Below are 13,917 nucleotides of genomic sequence, written 5' to 3' on the forward strand. Positions count from 1 at the left end.
GGTGAAAGAAGTTTCTCCTTGATCTCTAAATGCAGCAATCCAAAACCTGGACAAGAGACTCAAATATGCTGGTAACTGAAGTATCTGTTTATGTTTTGATAAGTTACACATTTGAGACTTATCAAGCTTCCTGCCAGATAACAGACTTGGCTTTGAAATTACTTTTTCTGATATGTCTATTTGAGGCCTTGTTATTGTAAGAAGCAAAGCTGGTTTCAACTTTTCCTTCCCATTTCTCCCTTTAAAGGCTCTACAAGTTTGACAACATGTTGGTCAGTAGTCAGGATGGCCGAGCGGTCTAAGGCGCCAGACTCAAGGACTGACTCCTTCCTGTGTTAAAGGGACTTCTGGTCTCCAGATGGAGGCGTGGGTTCAAATCCCACTCCTGACAGAAACTTTACCTTGAAGGTTTGATTTAAATAGAGCATCGTACATTTCTCTTATACCAAAATCCAGTCTGAGGCCCACAGACTCTGGATTTCTGCAGAATCTGTAAGAAGAGCTAACAATAGTTGGAACATAAGATTTGCTTTGATTATCTACATGCTGTAGTCCATAATCTGCAGAGGTGTGACGGGACGTTAATGAATTATCTATTTACAATATGCAAGTAGATATCTAATAAAATTAAGAGATATAAACACTAGATGGGGCATGCAGAGACAACTGATTAATGTGACCTTTCATCTCACACATGTCAGGATGGCTGAGTGGTCTAAAGCACCAGACTCAAGGACTGACTCCTTCCTGAGTTAAAGGGACTTCTGGTCTCCAGATGGAGGTGTGGGTTCAAATCCCACTCATGACAATACATTTTTCTTGAAGGTTTGATTTAAATGAAGCATAGTACATATCTCTAATGCCAAAATCCAGTCTCAGGCCACAGACTCTGGGTTGAGTTAAAGAGTTGTAAAATAAAATTCAAAGGAACGGAAAACAAAGTTTCATAAGAGCTTTTGGTCTCACCAAATATTCACCAACCACACCAGTAATGCACTAGCCTCTAAATGGCCAAACCTGCTGTTAAAACCATGTGTCAGAAGTGGGATTTGAACCCACGCCTCCATCTGGAGACCAGAAGTCCCTTCAACTCGGTCAGTCCTTGAGTCTGGCGCCTTAGACTGCTTGGCCATCCTGACTACAGACCAACTACTGACCAACATGATGTCAAACTTGTAGAGCCTTTAAAGAGAGAAATGAGAGGGAAAAGTTGTAACAAAGTTAGCCTCTTACAATAACAAGGCCTCAAATAGACATAAAAAGTAATTTCAAAGCCAAGTCTGATATCTGACAGTAAGCTTAATTATTCTCAAATGTGAAACTAATCAAAACATCAAGAGATACTTCAGTTACCAGCATATTTGAGTCTCTTGTCCAGTTTTTAGAATGCAGCATTTAGAGATCAAGGAGAAACTTCTTTTACCTCCTTCAGTGCAACATGTCTGTAAAAACTGTGTCAGGAGTGGGATTTGAACCCACGCCTCCATCTGGAGACCAGAAGTCCCTTTAACTCAGGAAGGAGTCAGTCCTTGAGTCTGGCGCCTTAGACCACTCGGCCATCCTGACTACTGACCAGCAGTATCAAATTCATAGAACGTTGAAGAGAGAAGTGTGAAGGAAAAGTTTGAACCAGCTTTGCTTCCTAAAGTAACAAGGCCTCAAAAAGACACCAAAGATAATTTAAGTTCAAAGCCAAGTCTGAAATCTGACAATAGGTTTAGTAAATCTTAAATGTGCAGCTGATTAAAAAAGTTACTTTCATTACCAGCATATCTGACCATCAAGCCAAAGTTTTAGACTGCTGTATTTAGTGTTTCCTAGAGAAGTTAGTTAAATAAGCAACAAGTCTGTAAAATCTGTGTCAGGAGTGGGATTTGAACCCACGCCTCCATCTGGAGACCAGAAGTCCCTTTATCTCAGGAAGGAGTCGGTCCTTGAGTCTGGCGCCTTAGACCGCTCGGCCATCCTGACTACCAGAAGCTTTTACAGCTTGGTGAAAATTTTAGTGGACAGAATCTTTTGATGTGACTTTACTTATTTAAAAGTCTTAAAACAAAGACACAAAGTGAGTTATAAGTCAACATTAGAGTGTCATGCCACCAAATTGAAATCTGACAATCAACTTAATGTCACTTACACAATGGTGGACTGTTACAGGATAGTACTCATGACTGTATTTGTCCTTTCTGGTGACTTTTATCACCAACAGAGGATTTCTTCAATATTACCATTTCCCAAAAAGTGACAGAAAAGATTCAGGATCAAAAAATAAATATGTTGTATTCACTGTGAAACAAAACTAGTTTGAGTAGAAATTTTGCTTTTTCTCTCTGTCTATTGTTTCATTATTCTTTTTTTTTTCAACCCTAATTTTAATAACCATGTTGGTGGGTAGTCAGGATGGCCGAGCGGTCTAAGGCGCCAGACTCAAGGACTGACTCCTTCCTGAGTTAAAGGGACTTCTGGTCTCCAGATGGAGGCGTGGGTTCAAATCCCACTCCTGACACAGAATGACATGCAGATTTTACAATGACCAAAAAAAACCTGACATTAGTGGTATTGTTGACATCTATTTCATTGGCCAACACCAATCATGTAACTTCTTAAGGTTCCTTTGAGGTTTTTTTTTTACAACTCTTTGTGCTCAACTTGTTTAATCAATGCGTTTTATATTGAAACTTCAGGTAAAACTTGTTGTCAGGAGTGGGATTTGAACCCACGCCTCCATCTGGAGACCAGAAGTCCCTTTAACTCAGGAAGGAGTCAGTCCTTGAGTCTGGCGCCTTAGACCACTCGGCCATCCTGACTACTGACCAACATACTGTCAAACTTATAGAACTTTTAAAGAGAGAAATGGGAAGGAAAAGTTGAAACCAGCTTTGCTTCTTACAATAACAAGGCCTCAAATAGACACATCAGAAAAAGAACGCTCGGCCGCCCTGACTACTTACAACTACAAATGGAAAAATAGATAAGAAATCTGCTCACCTGGGTGGTGTTTAAAGTGAAGCTTCTCATACAGTATCTCCCAATTTGACACGAGATTAAGCTGTTGTCAGATATCAGATCTGCCGCAAATGTTGGCATTAAACCCAATTTTACGTTTTGTTTTCATGCTGTAAAAAGAAGTAAAGTTAGTTCAAATAGTCATTTTGTACAACTCCAGAGTACGTTAAACCTTCATTTGATTTTCGGCAGTCAGGGTAGCAAAGCATGGACTCATGAACTGACTTCCTTCTGAGTTTAGAGTTGAAAAGGTGCCTGGTTTTCTTTTTGATTTGAAATACTGATGAAACAGTTTACAACTCACACTATAAATGATGATAACATACTGTACATTCTGCTGATAGATTATCTGACCATGCCTGTTGTCGTTGTCAGGATGGCCGAGCGGTCTAAGGCGCCAGACTCAAGGATTGACTCCTTCCTGAGTTAAAGGGACTTCTGGTCTCCAGATGGAGGCGTGGGTTCAAATCCCACTTCTGACACAACTTTTGACTTCATGATTAATCCCCGTGGCCTGGTAAGATCAAGAAACACACCTTCTCTCTCTCTCTCTCTCTCTCTCTCTCTCTCTCTCTCTCTCTCTCTCTCTCTCTCTCTCTCTCTCCCCAGCGGTGGGCAGGCGCGCACTTTCCACATCAGAGCAGAGCAGTCTCGTCACACGGCACAGACACAGACACACTCTGAACTTGTGGAGCTCTTTTGTCTCACTCTCTGTCTCAGCCTCTCAAACTTCTCGTCGTGTTTCTCGACGCGTAAAAACTTTGGCGAGCACCTTTCTTCCTCCCTCCGTCCGTCTCCCCCCCTCGTCTATTCTCCCTCCTTTTCCCCCCACAGAGTGCGTAATTAGCCGGAGAGCCTTTGGAAACTTGTGATGGCTGTGAAGAAATCTCACTTTATTTCTGACACCTGTTGCTGAGGACACCACGCACACAGACGTACACATCGAGGAGCGCGTGCCACTGATTTCTGACTGAGTTTTTACTTTTCTACTTGGCAAGTGTGAAGCTGTTTGGGCACTGACAGGTCCTCGGGTCGCCGGAGGCTGCGTTATACCTCCGTACATTCCCATAAATCGAGTTTTTGGAATCAAACAAGGACTTCTCGTGTTGCATTACTCTGGATGTGCACGAGCAGTCAACGGACAGTTAAAGTTTGTACCTGTGTCATACAGTGAGACCTGGCTGCTGTGGGTCAGCTTGAAGGGTGTCCCCCCTTCTGTGTGAAAACACCGACCTGCCTGCTGTTTCCAAACCCGGACGAGAGGCATATATTTCGGACTTGAGCGCGTCGGATAGAGGGAGGAGAAACTTTTCTTGAAGAGCGGAGCAACAGCTGGATTCAAGCAAAGAAAGGTAAGAACTTCATCCAATTCTTTCATTTATTTTCACCATTTCTTTTACAATCTGAAACACACACCTTTCAAACCAAAATATGTCTTCATAATCGATCATCGTCTTAATCGATCAATTTGACGTTTTTGAAACGTCTATTGTTTAAAGTTTGGTCTTAGACGATCCTTTGCTCAGTCTGAGAAAGGTCAGAATTTGTGAGAAATTCTCATCCAAGTTCCTCAAGCCTCAAACTTGCGACTCTTATCTGACCGAATGTTGAAATCCCAGAAACCTCTGATTTATCAAATGACTTACTGACATTGAAAAAGCCAGCATGAGCAAACGTTTGACATTTCTGCACAAAAACTCAGAAAAAGAGTGGTTCATTACCAACGTAGTGATTAACCGCCTTATAACTGATTAATCAATTAAACTCTTAATCATTGTTGTTTTAGACCCCTGAGAGATGGGATTTACTGCTCATCACTTATCTGTCTAAAGTATACTAGACACATTTTCACAAGCTTGTAGCAGTGTCATGTCCCTCTTGGGTTTTTTTTATGTATGTGTTTGTGTGTCTTTGACTCTGGCTATGGCTGTTGTGAGAAGTTTAATGAGTTTGCTGTAGTTGTTGGATTTAAGTAGATCTGGAAAAGTTGGTTTGAACTTGGTCAACTGGATTTTTTCTCAACTTTCCTTCATGATTTGAACTTGTAGACGTTTTTGTCCCCACAATGTTTCCGTTGTCACAGTCTACTTGCAGAATGGGCTTATTTCATGACTTTGGCTCCCATATGACAGTGGAGAAAGTGTGTGTGTGTGTGTGTGTGTGTGTGTGTGTGTGTGTGTGTGTGTGTGTGTGTGTGTGTGTGTGTGTGTGTGTGTGTGATCTGCCAACCCCATCGACCTAAATGAAGGCAGCCTCTCTCGCTCTGCGGTGCAGACCAGGACTATTTTGGTCGAAATGTTGCACAAATGTTTCTCTCAGTGTGGAGAAAGTTGCTGCTTTGCCTTCATCTGAGCCACAGGCTGTATCTGGCATCCTACAGCGCTCTGATACAAAGTACTATGATTGTCTGGTACACAAGATTACTTCAAGTTTGACAGGTATCATAATTGTCGTGATGACACTGCAGGAGGACGAGGAGGATAACTGACTGAAGGGGCTCAGCATATTGGTTCACTGGCCTGCATGATTATTCTCTAATCTTGTAGCAACTGTAGGTCAAAGGTCAGCTTTGCAATTAAACATTATCAAATACCTGCCCTGAGTTTTGAAAGTACATATAAACACCAACTATAAAAAGTATATTGTAGTCCTATGATACTAAAGATGTGTATTGATGAGACATGACAGGAAATGTAAAATGAAATCATTTGAACCTTCCATGGCAAACTCTACTCTCTCTGTTTTTTCAATTACAGTCAAGGTTTTTATTTATAGGATAGGATGTATCTAAATTCTCTGTAAAAAACATTATGAAAAAGCATGCAAATATTTTTAAGGACTACTATAACGTACTATACATACAAAAGCGCAATAGAAGTTTGTGTCCTATTATGTAATTTGTATTTAAAAATGTATCTACATTTAAAATGTCTTTCAATGTGGTGAAAGAGTGATGTAAGTATCACATCAATATTTTGGACGCTGTTGTTAGCTAGCTTGAACATGTTATAACTGTAATCCATTAACTGTGTAGAACATGGACGTAGTCTCAGTGACATCACTCACTAGTTTCTGAAGACACATTTTGAAGTCCAAAGATGCCGCTCTACATGTTGGTGGGATGCCGACTCCAACTGAATTCCATCTACTCTAAAGGCAGGAAAAGAGGTAGACTGGCGGGCTTCTAGCCTGAACCAACCATACCCCAAATTATGCCTAATTAATGCATAACTCCTAGCCTAAATGTCATCAAACAGATTAGTTAATTAAAAATTCACCACCCATACAGTTTGTGTGAATGAAAAAACAAGTGACAGAGACCAAAACAATATTGAAACTGACATTTCAACACGGGCTGTACTGTAGAGGGGAGTCCTTGGTTTTTGGAGCCAGCCTCAAGTGGATACTTGGGGAACTGCAGTTTTTTGCTCTTCTGCATTGACCTCAGGTTGCAGCATGCTGTAATCTGATATGTTTGTGTATTGTGTATTTGTTGATTATTTATAGGTTATTCATGTAGAAGTTTGCCTCAGCCTAATTCTTAGTATGGCAGTGAAACAGTCACACATCAGTAGACACTTTTAATGCAAAAATTGTGACCTTTGAACCTGGTTTAGTTACCAAAAACACTCCAATGGACTATCTGGATTTAGAAAAAGTTGGCACACATTTACCTCAAATATATGTCAGCACATGATGTGACCTGTGTGGACAGGATGGTGCGGTCATCTCAGGCGGTGAGGTCTCCGCTTTGCACTTTTTGTGTGTTTTTAAGTCTGAAACCCGCCTGAGCTATGGAGCAGCCGGACTGATAAACCCTGCAAAGGAGATAAAGCATGTGTGTGTGTGTGTGTGTGTGTGTGTGTGTGTGTGTGTGTGTGTGTGTGTGTGTGTGTGTGTGTGTGTGTGTGTGTGTCTGCGTGTGGAGGGCAGATAGTAACATTAGATGTGTAGATAGAGGTGGTGAAAAGTGTTGCTGTCAACAAGTTAGCCATTAGAGAGCGATAATCTCTCTTCCTCCTCCCTGCCTGTCTACCAAGTCAACTTCTGTTCTTTCTCTTTCCTCCCTCTGGCTGTTTCAGTCATTACTTGATTTTTCTCTTCTTTCATACTATGTTTTTCTCTGTCTTTGCCTTCTGTTCCTTGTTTCACCCAGAATAACAATTTGTGTCCAATAAAAACTGAGCTGTATGTCCAAACTGATAAATGAAAACCAGAGATATGCAGCATAATTTAACAAAAACAAAGTCATCAAACCTGCATTCTGAACATTTGCTTGTTGTGTTTTTCTTTGCCTATGTCTGTCTCTGTGTGTGTGTGTGTGTGTGTGTGTGTGTCTGTCTGTCTGTCTGCCTGCCCTCTAACTGGTGAGAAAGACCTTTTCTTTACCCAAACACTGAAGTGCTGCCTGAGTGTCTCGTCCCTCGGGGGCTCGGTAATTAGGAAAAGGGCAGTAAGTGTGTATGTGTGTGTCTCCACGCCAGATATTTGAGAAGATGGGATGTCTGTGAGAATCAATAGACCCTCAAGGTCCTTCAAGAGTCTGAGTATGTGTGTCACATATGTTTAGACACAAAGGATTTGCAAACGAGGGAATATTTTTGCTGTTCAGAACTCAATTCAAATCAAGCTTTGTTAGGCTTAAAGTAGAGGTCCTAACTGTGTGAACGTGTGCGTTTTAGGTGTCTGAGTGTTGGGGGGTCTTTAACTCTGGATGCGATACTTGAGTGTGTGTTCCTGGCCATTGGGAGCACTAATCTTCACATGGACACACACACAGAATGGGTGCATGTGAAGAGGATGGCCTCTACAGCTCTCAAGTTGAAGTGCCTGTGTTTTAAATGCTGGTCACCGATTGGTTGACTACAATCCTGGGAATTCCACCCAGAGCAGGACAGCATATATGGCAGCTACTGGCTTAACACATCCACTCCTGGTGTCAGTTAGCCTTTGTTTGAAGACTGTGCAGACCTTGCAGAAAAAAACCCCGAAACACTTCATTGATGGGGTGTTTTTTTCGGAGTCTCTCATTTCAGTTATAGATTTGAAGATGGTAGTTGTACTGATTTAGACCTTTGGTAAGCACTTGTTATTTTATACTTGTTGAAATTACTTTTATGTGTAAAGAATAATCAATAAATCAAATACCCAAAGGGGAAAAAGTAGGTATATGTGGCACAAGAGACTCTAATAACCCTGTCTATTTTCCTACATCATCTTAGCTCACCAGTTTTCACCCAAACGAAAGACAAAGGTAGTTTGATACACTCAATAACTTTGTGCTCCCCTGTTAGCCCTTTGAACATTGTGAGCTGCAACAGTGCCATAATGAATCTCAAAAGTCACCATGTCTTTGTACTTACACACTGTGGCTGCAAAAGTGTAATACTGTGGCTCATGTGCATGATTTTATACTGCGACATGTGAATCAGGCGTGTTCACATTCACACACACTCACACATGCACCAACATTCCGATAGCACTGTTCCCCCCTCTATACAGTGATCCTGTTTCGCCTCTGTTAGCACCACCAATGCCAGATCAACCACAAAACAACTTTGTTTCACCATTACGTGACATTTATATTGACAGCAAGGGGCAGCAGTGGTATATCAGTACCGCCTTGAGCTGGCAAGTGACTCTTACATGTTGCTAGTTCAAGGCAGGATACACCCTTGTTTCGTCTGATCTGTAGTGTGTAATGCACAGAGGCGTAAGGGTAAGGCGGAATTGTTCAACCCCTGATCACCGTCAGATGTTGGAACAGAGGGGGGGGTGGGGGCAGCCAATGTGCAGCATGGCAGTCAGTAGGTGTGAGTGTGTGTATGTGGAGATCCCATTGTGTGATTACATGTCACGCCTCTTGTGCTTCTGCAATGCTGTGATGCGATGTGAAATTAAACACCAGGAAACCACTGTTTAGTTGCAGAGTTCAGTGTGTAAGTACAAAGGTGCGATGAGGCTGAACTTAGATATGGCACTGTTGCAGCATTGCCATGTGTAAGCGGTTAATGTAAAAAGGGCTAGGGACTCATCCTGCATCTGTAGCAAAAGAGTGTATTTTTCATGTCCACAGGGTGTGGCTGATGCATATTCAAAGACTCAGAACATTCACTGGTTCTTGCTCCTCCAAATAATTGGTTCTAGTTTTTTTCTTCCATTGATTCATCTTCATGAAAAACAGAGAGAGATTAGCAGACCACTGTAAGTTGTTTTACAAGTCCAACAATCTTCATATTTTCTAAATGAAAATGAGTCTGGGTGTAATGTGAGATGGCTTGTATTTAGGGTGGTTTGAAATCTATCTTGTAAGTCTTAAGAGTTAATGTTGCATTTTGTAGAAACTATACGACAAGCATCTAACCCCCTTTACTATGGCAAGATTACCAACAATGATTTTAAATTAAAGAAATATGGTTTAATGCTGATGACTCCCTGATATACAGTGTTAACAGAGGGATACATTTTATTCTCTTCATCTTCTTTTTATATTCTCTGAAATGTTTCTTAAACTATAATACAAGTTGACAACTTAACTCAGGGGCAGCAGCCTGCACTTAAGCTGCTCCACTGGTGTGTGTGTGTTTATAATGCAGTGCGGCTGTGCAGTAGTTATTATGGTCAAGTGCTGTGTGTGTGTGTGTGTGTTCCTGTACTCAAAATGTGACCCTGCAGTGTTCATTATAATGCTTGTGTCTTCTGCAATTTCAACCTCTGAATGCATGCATATGTGCGTGGGTCAGTGTGTGCGTGTGTTTATGTGTGTGTGATGGTTGCAAGCCTTTCTGGGCTGCTGGTTCGGGGCTATGCAGTGATGTCATCGGGGATGCAGGGTGGGGTGACATGGGGTTAGAGTTTGGCAGAGGTCCTGACACCAGAAGCCCTCAAAATGTGTCTGACCAGGAAGTGTGTGACTGTCCCTGCTGTGAGACAGTATGTGTGTGTGTGTGTGTGTGTGTGTGTGTGTGTGTGTGTGTGTGTATGTGTGTGGGTATGTGATTTGTGAGTGTACATGGTCAGTGGTAGCGGTCACAAGCTTAATGCTAGCAGTGTCCTGCACTAATAGTAAAAGTGGTTTATTGGGCGCTTTATAGATCCTGGGGCAGTTTTATAAATCCGGCAGGGTGGTTAGAGGGGACACAGTCACTGACCAAAGTACCACAAAACACACTGAGTCCGAACACTGACTTAATTCACTTCAAACACTAGATTCCAACGAAATGATTTGATTCTAAAACCGTTAAAATAATTTAAATGACTAGTTCTGGAGATTCATAATTAATGTTGTTTTGAGCATTTAGCAACACCAAAGTTATTTACCTTCTTCTACAAGTGTCACTTGTATGTTATGACCTGGGTGAACTTGTGGTCCATAAATAATATTTTGTAAATGTTTTGTTGAGTTTCACTGTTTAATCAACTCTTTAAAAAAAAAAAGGTAACATTTTTGAGCACAAGTACAAAGAAAGAAAGAACATGGAACAAAACAGGTCAAAGGTGAGGTTGTTGGCAGTCGGGATGGGGATGGAAACCTTGTTCTATTAAGAGCCCAGATCTGCATTTTTTTTTTTTACATTTGAAGTCACTGATCTTACTCTTAAGTCTTGTGGGTCTTGAGGTGTGACATCATATCTTGAGTCCAGTCCAGTCCAATCATTTCAATCAAATCACACATCCATTGAACACGGCCATCTTCTTGTGAAATCTTCCCAGAGTAGGAAGCTTCATGAATCTATATAGATTCTATAAAATAAGTATTTGGCTTGTGCAAACATCTCTCCTTTCCCGACATACGTGCAGTTTTAAAACGTAGATGTCAATCATAAAGTGGCTGAATGTTAGTGTTAGCTGTGTTCTGATGTTAGCAAATGGGCTGTAAAGTATGTCTTTGGCCTGATCTCCCTTCAGATTTCCACTACCCGTTATCTTTGTGGCTGCTTATCAATTGGAGAGCTGTGAAATGAGTGTGTCAGATTACCAAGGTTTACACGGCTTTCAACCTGGAACACAGCACTGAGACGTGATAACAGTGTTAGTGCTGCCCATCCTGAGCGTGACGTCACAGGAAGACTGTCGGTCGTGTGCTTTTTAATAAAATTGAATTGCCAGCCAAGAGGTGTTTCACTACACAGAGGAATCCTGGTGGCCAGTTGACTGTGAAGACGGCTGAATGTAAAGAGGTTTTTAAAGTTTGGCTACATTTTAATAACCAAAAAGATAAAGAGGAAGTAAAATGTAATTTATGCTGAAAAGCAATTTCTTGCGGGGGGGGGAACACGACTTTCATGGCCAAGCACATCAGCACTGAGCATCAATTTCGAGCCAAGTACAGTTCTTCTGATTGTTGGTTGATAAAACTCTATCTACTCCAGCTGCTGTGCGACAGTCATCACCTCCACCTGTGACAAGCATGCCCAAAGTCCTGTAAGATGAAAAAGCAATCCAGTATTTAAATCTGTGTTGATATTGGCAGGATAAAAGCTAGTGAGCTTACTAAACAAGGCGACATAACTGTTCAAGGTCAGGTCATCTACTGAGGTGAGAAGGATACATGAAAATCACACCGTCATAAAGTTATGCCATGATTTTTTGTCAGGAACAGCATCCTTAATTATTCTAGTCAGCTGATTTCAACATTGTGATTTTAACATTATGGTTATTTCTGTCTTGTATTTGTGCTGCTGTTGAAGTAATTTTGTCGCATCAAATTTTAGTCCAATATTCTGTCCGTCTTACTTTTATCAGTGTGGAGTATCAGGTTAAAGGAGAAAGCAGCCTTTTCTTCTTCTGTCCTCTCCCCTGACAATACTTCTGTCTCTCTTTTCTCCCTTTTTCTCATCAGCTTCCCTTCTCCACTCCCCTCCTCTTTCCTCCTAGAAGCTCCGATCCAGCGCTGATATAACTTTCAACAGCACACCTGCAGCGGGTTAGAAAGCAGTACTGCGCACACACCCAAGATGGGGACAGGAATATTTTCGGCGTGTGGTTCCAACAATATTCTCTTCTCTTTTGTTTTTAACTCTTTCTATTTTCCTCTTCCTATCGGTCTCTTTCTGCCTGTCTTGCTCTTCCCAGCATCCCTAAATGATCTCTCCCAGTTCAGTAAATTTAGCTTTGCTTTTTTTAGCGTTAATGTTCTGTGAGTAACTTCATCAATCAGACTGATTTTTCCTGCAAAGAATACCAACTTCATGGCAACGTCCCTGCTCTTACTTTAACAGATTTCAGGCTCAGTGTTTTTGCACTGAGGCTCAGTTGTAAATGTTTCAGCACAAAGTTGATGTTCAGTTTATGGGCATGTGCTGCAGTTCATGGCGAGACCTTCAAAATGCCATCAAAATAAACGACAGCTACAGTGTAGTTCCTGTCGTATGTTAGGTCTCTGCAGCTAATCTGTCATGTACGTAACTCTCCAAATATGTCTGCATTTTGAGCATGCATGAGTGTTGTTCTCATATGAAACTTCAGCTAGGGTCGTGTTCAAGGATACAGACTATGGCTGTTGGATCTTGACATATTTCATTCTGACTAAACCATGTCTGCTACTTCTCTCAAAATACACCAGCGCCCAACGTGGGGCTCGAACCCACGACCCTGAGATTAAGAGTCTCATGCTCTACCGACTGAGCTAGCCGGGCTGGGTCAGTAGTGTGAATGGGTCAAGTTTCAACGCTTCATTTGCACTCAGGAGGGGGGTGAGCTCTTCTCCAAATCAGTGCATAGATGTTTAAGTTGGACATGTCGCATGATTTCTTTTTTTAGCATTGCTAGTTGACCCGAACAACCTGCTGAGTCTATGTGAAGTTCTCAAAATGGGTTTGTTGCTGTACATGATCACAGTAGAACTGACACTTCTGGCTCATGAGATAGTAGACATTGTCCGCTGGTGGAGAGCATACACCAGTTTTTCCATTTCCATCTGGTTTAGCTCTGTGTAATCAATTACAAAGTAACTTTTCTTCTGTACAAAACTCCTACGCCCAACGTGGGGCTCGAACCCACGACCCTGAGATTAAGAGTCTCATGCTCTACCGACTGAGCTAGCCGGGCTGCTCCACTGATGAAATGTGCTCAGATTTCACTGCTGCTGCACTGACAAACTTTCAGGCTTGCATTACCTTGTTGACTCTCTCCACACCTCATACCAACAGATCTTTGAAATCACATCCGTCAAGTGGCCTCGTTCGGACCTCCACATGACTTCATCCCCCACAGAGCGTTGAAGAAGAGGAGCGTCATGTCTCCCTGATTTCATTACCTCGCTCCAAATTTATGATTTGTTCATTTCCACAGCTCTTGCTCTTATCTCTTGACAGCCTGCACAGAGGGTTTCATTCGATTCTCCATGCCATTCCTAAGCTTGACTTCCTGCCCGGCTCATCTGCTCTGTGCAGCTTGGTGCAGCCAAACTGTGGCAACGTCAAAAATAGACATGGCACTTATTTTTGGAAGAGCAGATCAGAGAGCCTCTTCTGAGCAGCTTCTGGGATGGCAAATTTGAAGAAATTAAATGCATGAACTGGACTCCCAATAGTTCACCCTGTTGAATTGTTGGGTCAGGATTCATGTAAGCAGAGATGTGCTCTTATAAGGAGTCAAGTTTGGATGTGGACCCATCCGTTTCGCACCTAATAAGTTCACTAACTGGACTGTTATCACATGCCTGAATCTAAACAGTGTCTTTGGCTTCTGTCTCCAACAGTAAAAAAAAATGTCATCACATCAGCTTGCTTATGAAGGGTACATGCAACAAGATAATCAAGGTGATTTTCAGCCTGATCCCCCTTCTGACCTAAAGTCCAGATTTTTGATGGCTCTAGATGCTTTCTCACCAGATTTTTCCATGGTGTGAGGTTTGTTAGGAATGATTTTACTTCCCCTGATATGCTCAGAAGAAGATCAGGGCCACAC

General features: G+C 41.8%; 9 non-coding genes across 9 annotated transcripts; 4 read left to right on the plus strand and 5 right to left on the minus strand.

Moving 5' to 3' along the window:
• The first annotated feature begins 279 nt into the window (after positions 1–279).
• trnal-caa lies at positions 280–391 on the plus strand. The gene is made up of 2 exons: positions 280–317; positions 346–391. It is a non-coding gene; the product is annotated as a tRNA-Leu (tRNA).
• A 305-nt stretch (positions 392–696) lies between these two features.
• trnal-caa lies at positions 697–808 on the plus strand. The gene is made up of 2 exons: positions 697–734; positions 763–808. It is a non-coding gene; the product is annotated as a tRNA-Leu (tRNA).
• Positions 809–1,454: 646 nt separating this feature from the next.
• trnal-caa lies at positions 1,455–1,566 on the minus strand. Its single transcript has 2 exons — positions 1,529–1,566; positions 1,455–1,500 (listed from the first exon to the last, which is right to left on the minus strand). It is a non-coding gene; the product is annotated as a tRNA-Leu (tRNA).
• Positions 1,567–1,859: 293 nt separating this feature from the next.
• trnal-caa lies at positions 1,860–1,971 on the minus strand. The gene is made up of 2 exons: positions 1,934–1,971; positions 1,860–1,905 (listed from the first exon to the last, which is right to left on the minus strand). It is a non-coding gene; the product is annotated as a tRNA-Leu (tRNA).
• Positions 1,972–2,394: 423 nt separating this feature from the next.
• trnal-caa lies at positions 2,395–2,506 on the plus strand. The gene is made up of 2 exons: positions 2,395–2,432; positions 2,461–2,506. It is a non-coding gene; the product is annotated as a tRNA-Leu (tRNA).
• Positions 2,507–2,695: 189 nt separating this feature from the next.
• Positions 2,696–2,807, minus strand: trnal-caa. The gene is made up of 2 exons: positions 2,770–2,807; positions 2,696–2,741 (listed from the first exon to the last, which is right to left on the minus strand). It is a non-coding gene; the product is annotated as a tRNA-Leu (tRNA).
• A 569-nt stretch (positions 2,808–3,376) lies between these two features.
• Positions 3,377–3,488, plus strand: trnal-caa. The gene is made up of 2 exons: positions 3,377–3,414; positions 3,443–3,488. It is a non-coding gene; the product is annotated as a tRNA-Leu (tRNA).
• Positions 3,489–12,571: 9,083 nt separating this feature from the next.
• trnak-cuu lies at positions 12,572–12,644 on the minus strand. Its single transcript has one exon. It is a non-coding gene; the product is annotated as a tRNA-Lys (tRNA).
• A 339-nt stretch (positions 12,645–12,983) lies between these two features.
• On the minus strand, positions 12,984–13,056 carry trnak-cuu. The gene has a single exon. It is a non-coding gene; the product is annotated as a tRNA-Lys (tRNA).
• Between the last annotated feature and the right edge of the window lie 861 nt (positions 13,057–13,917).

This window comes from Notolabrus celidotus, chromosome 21, assembly GCF_009762535.1.
Source record: "Notolabrus celidotus isolate fNotCel1 chromosome 21, fNotCel1.pri, whole genome shotgun sequence".
Taxonomy (NCBI): Eukaryota; Metazoa; Chordata; class Actinopteri; order Labriformes; family Labridae; genus Notolabrus; species Notolabrus celidotus.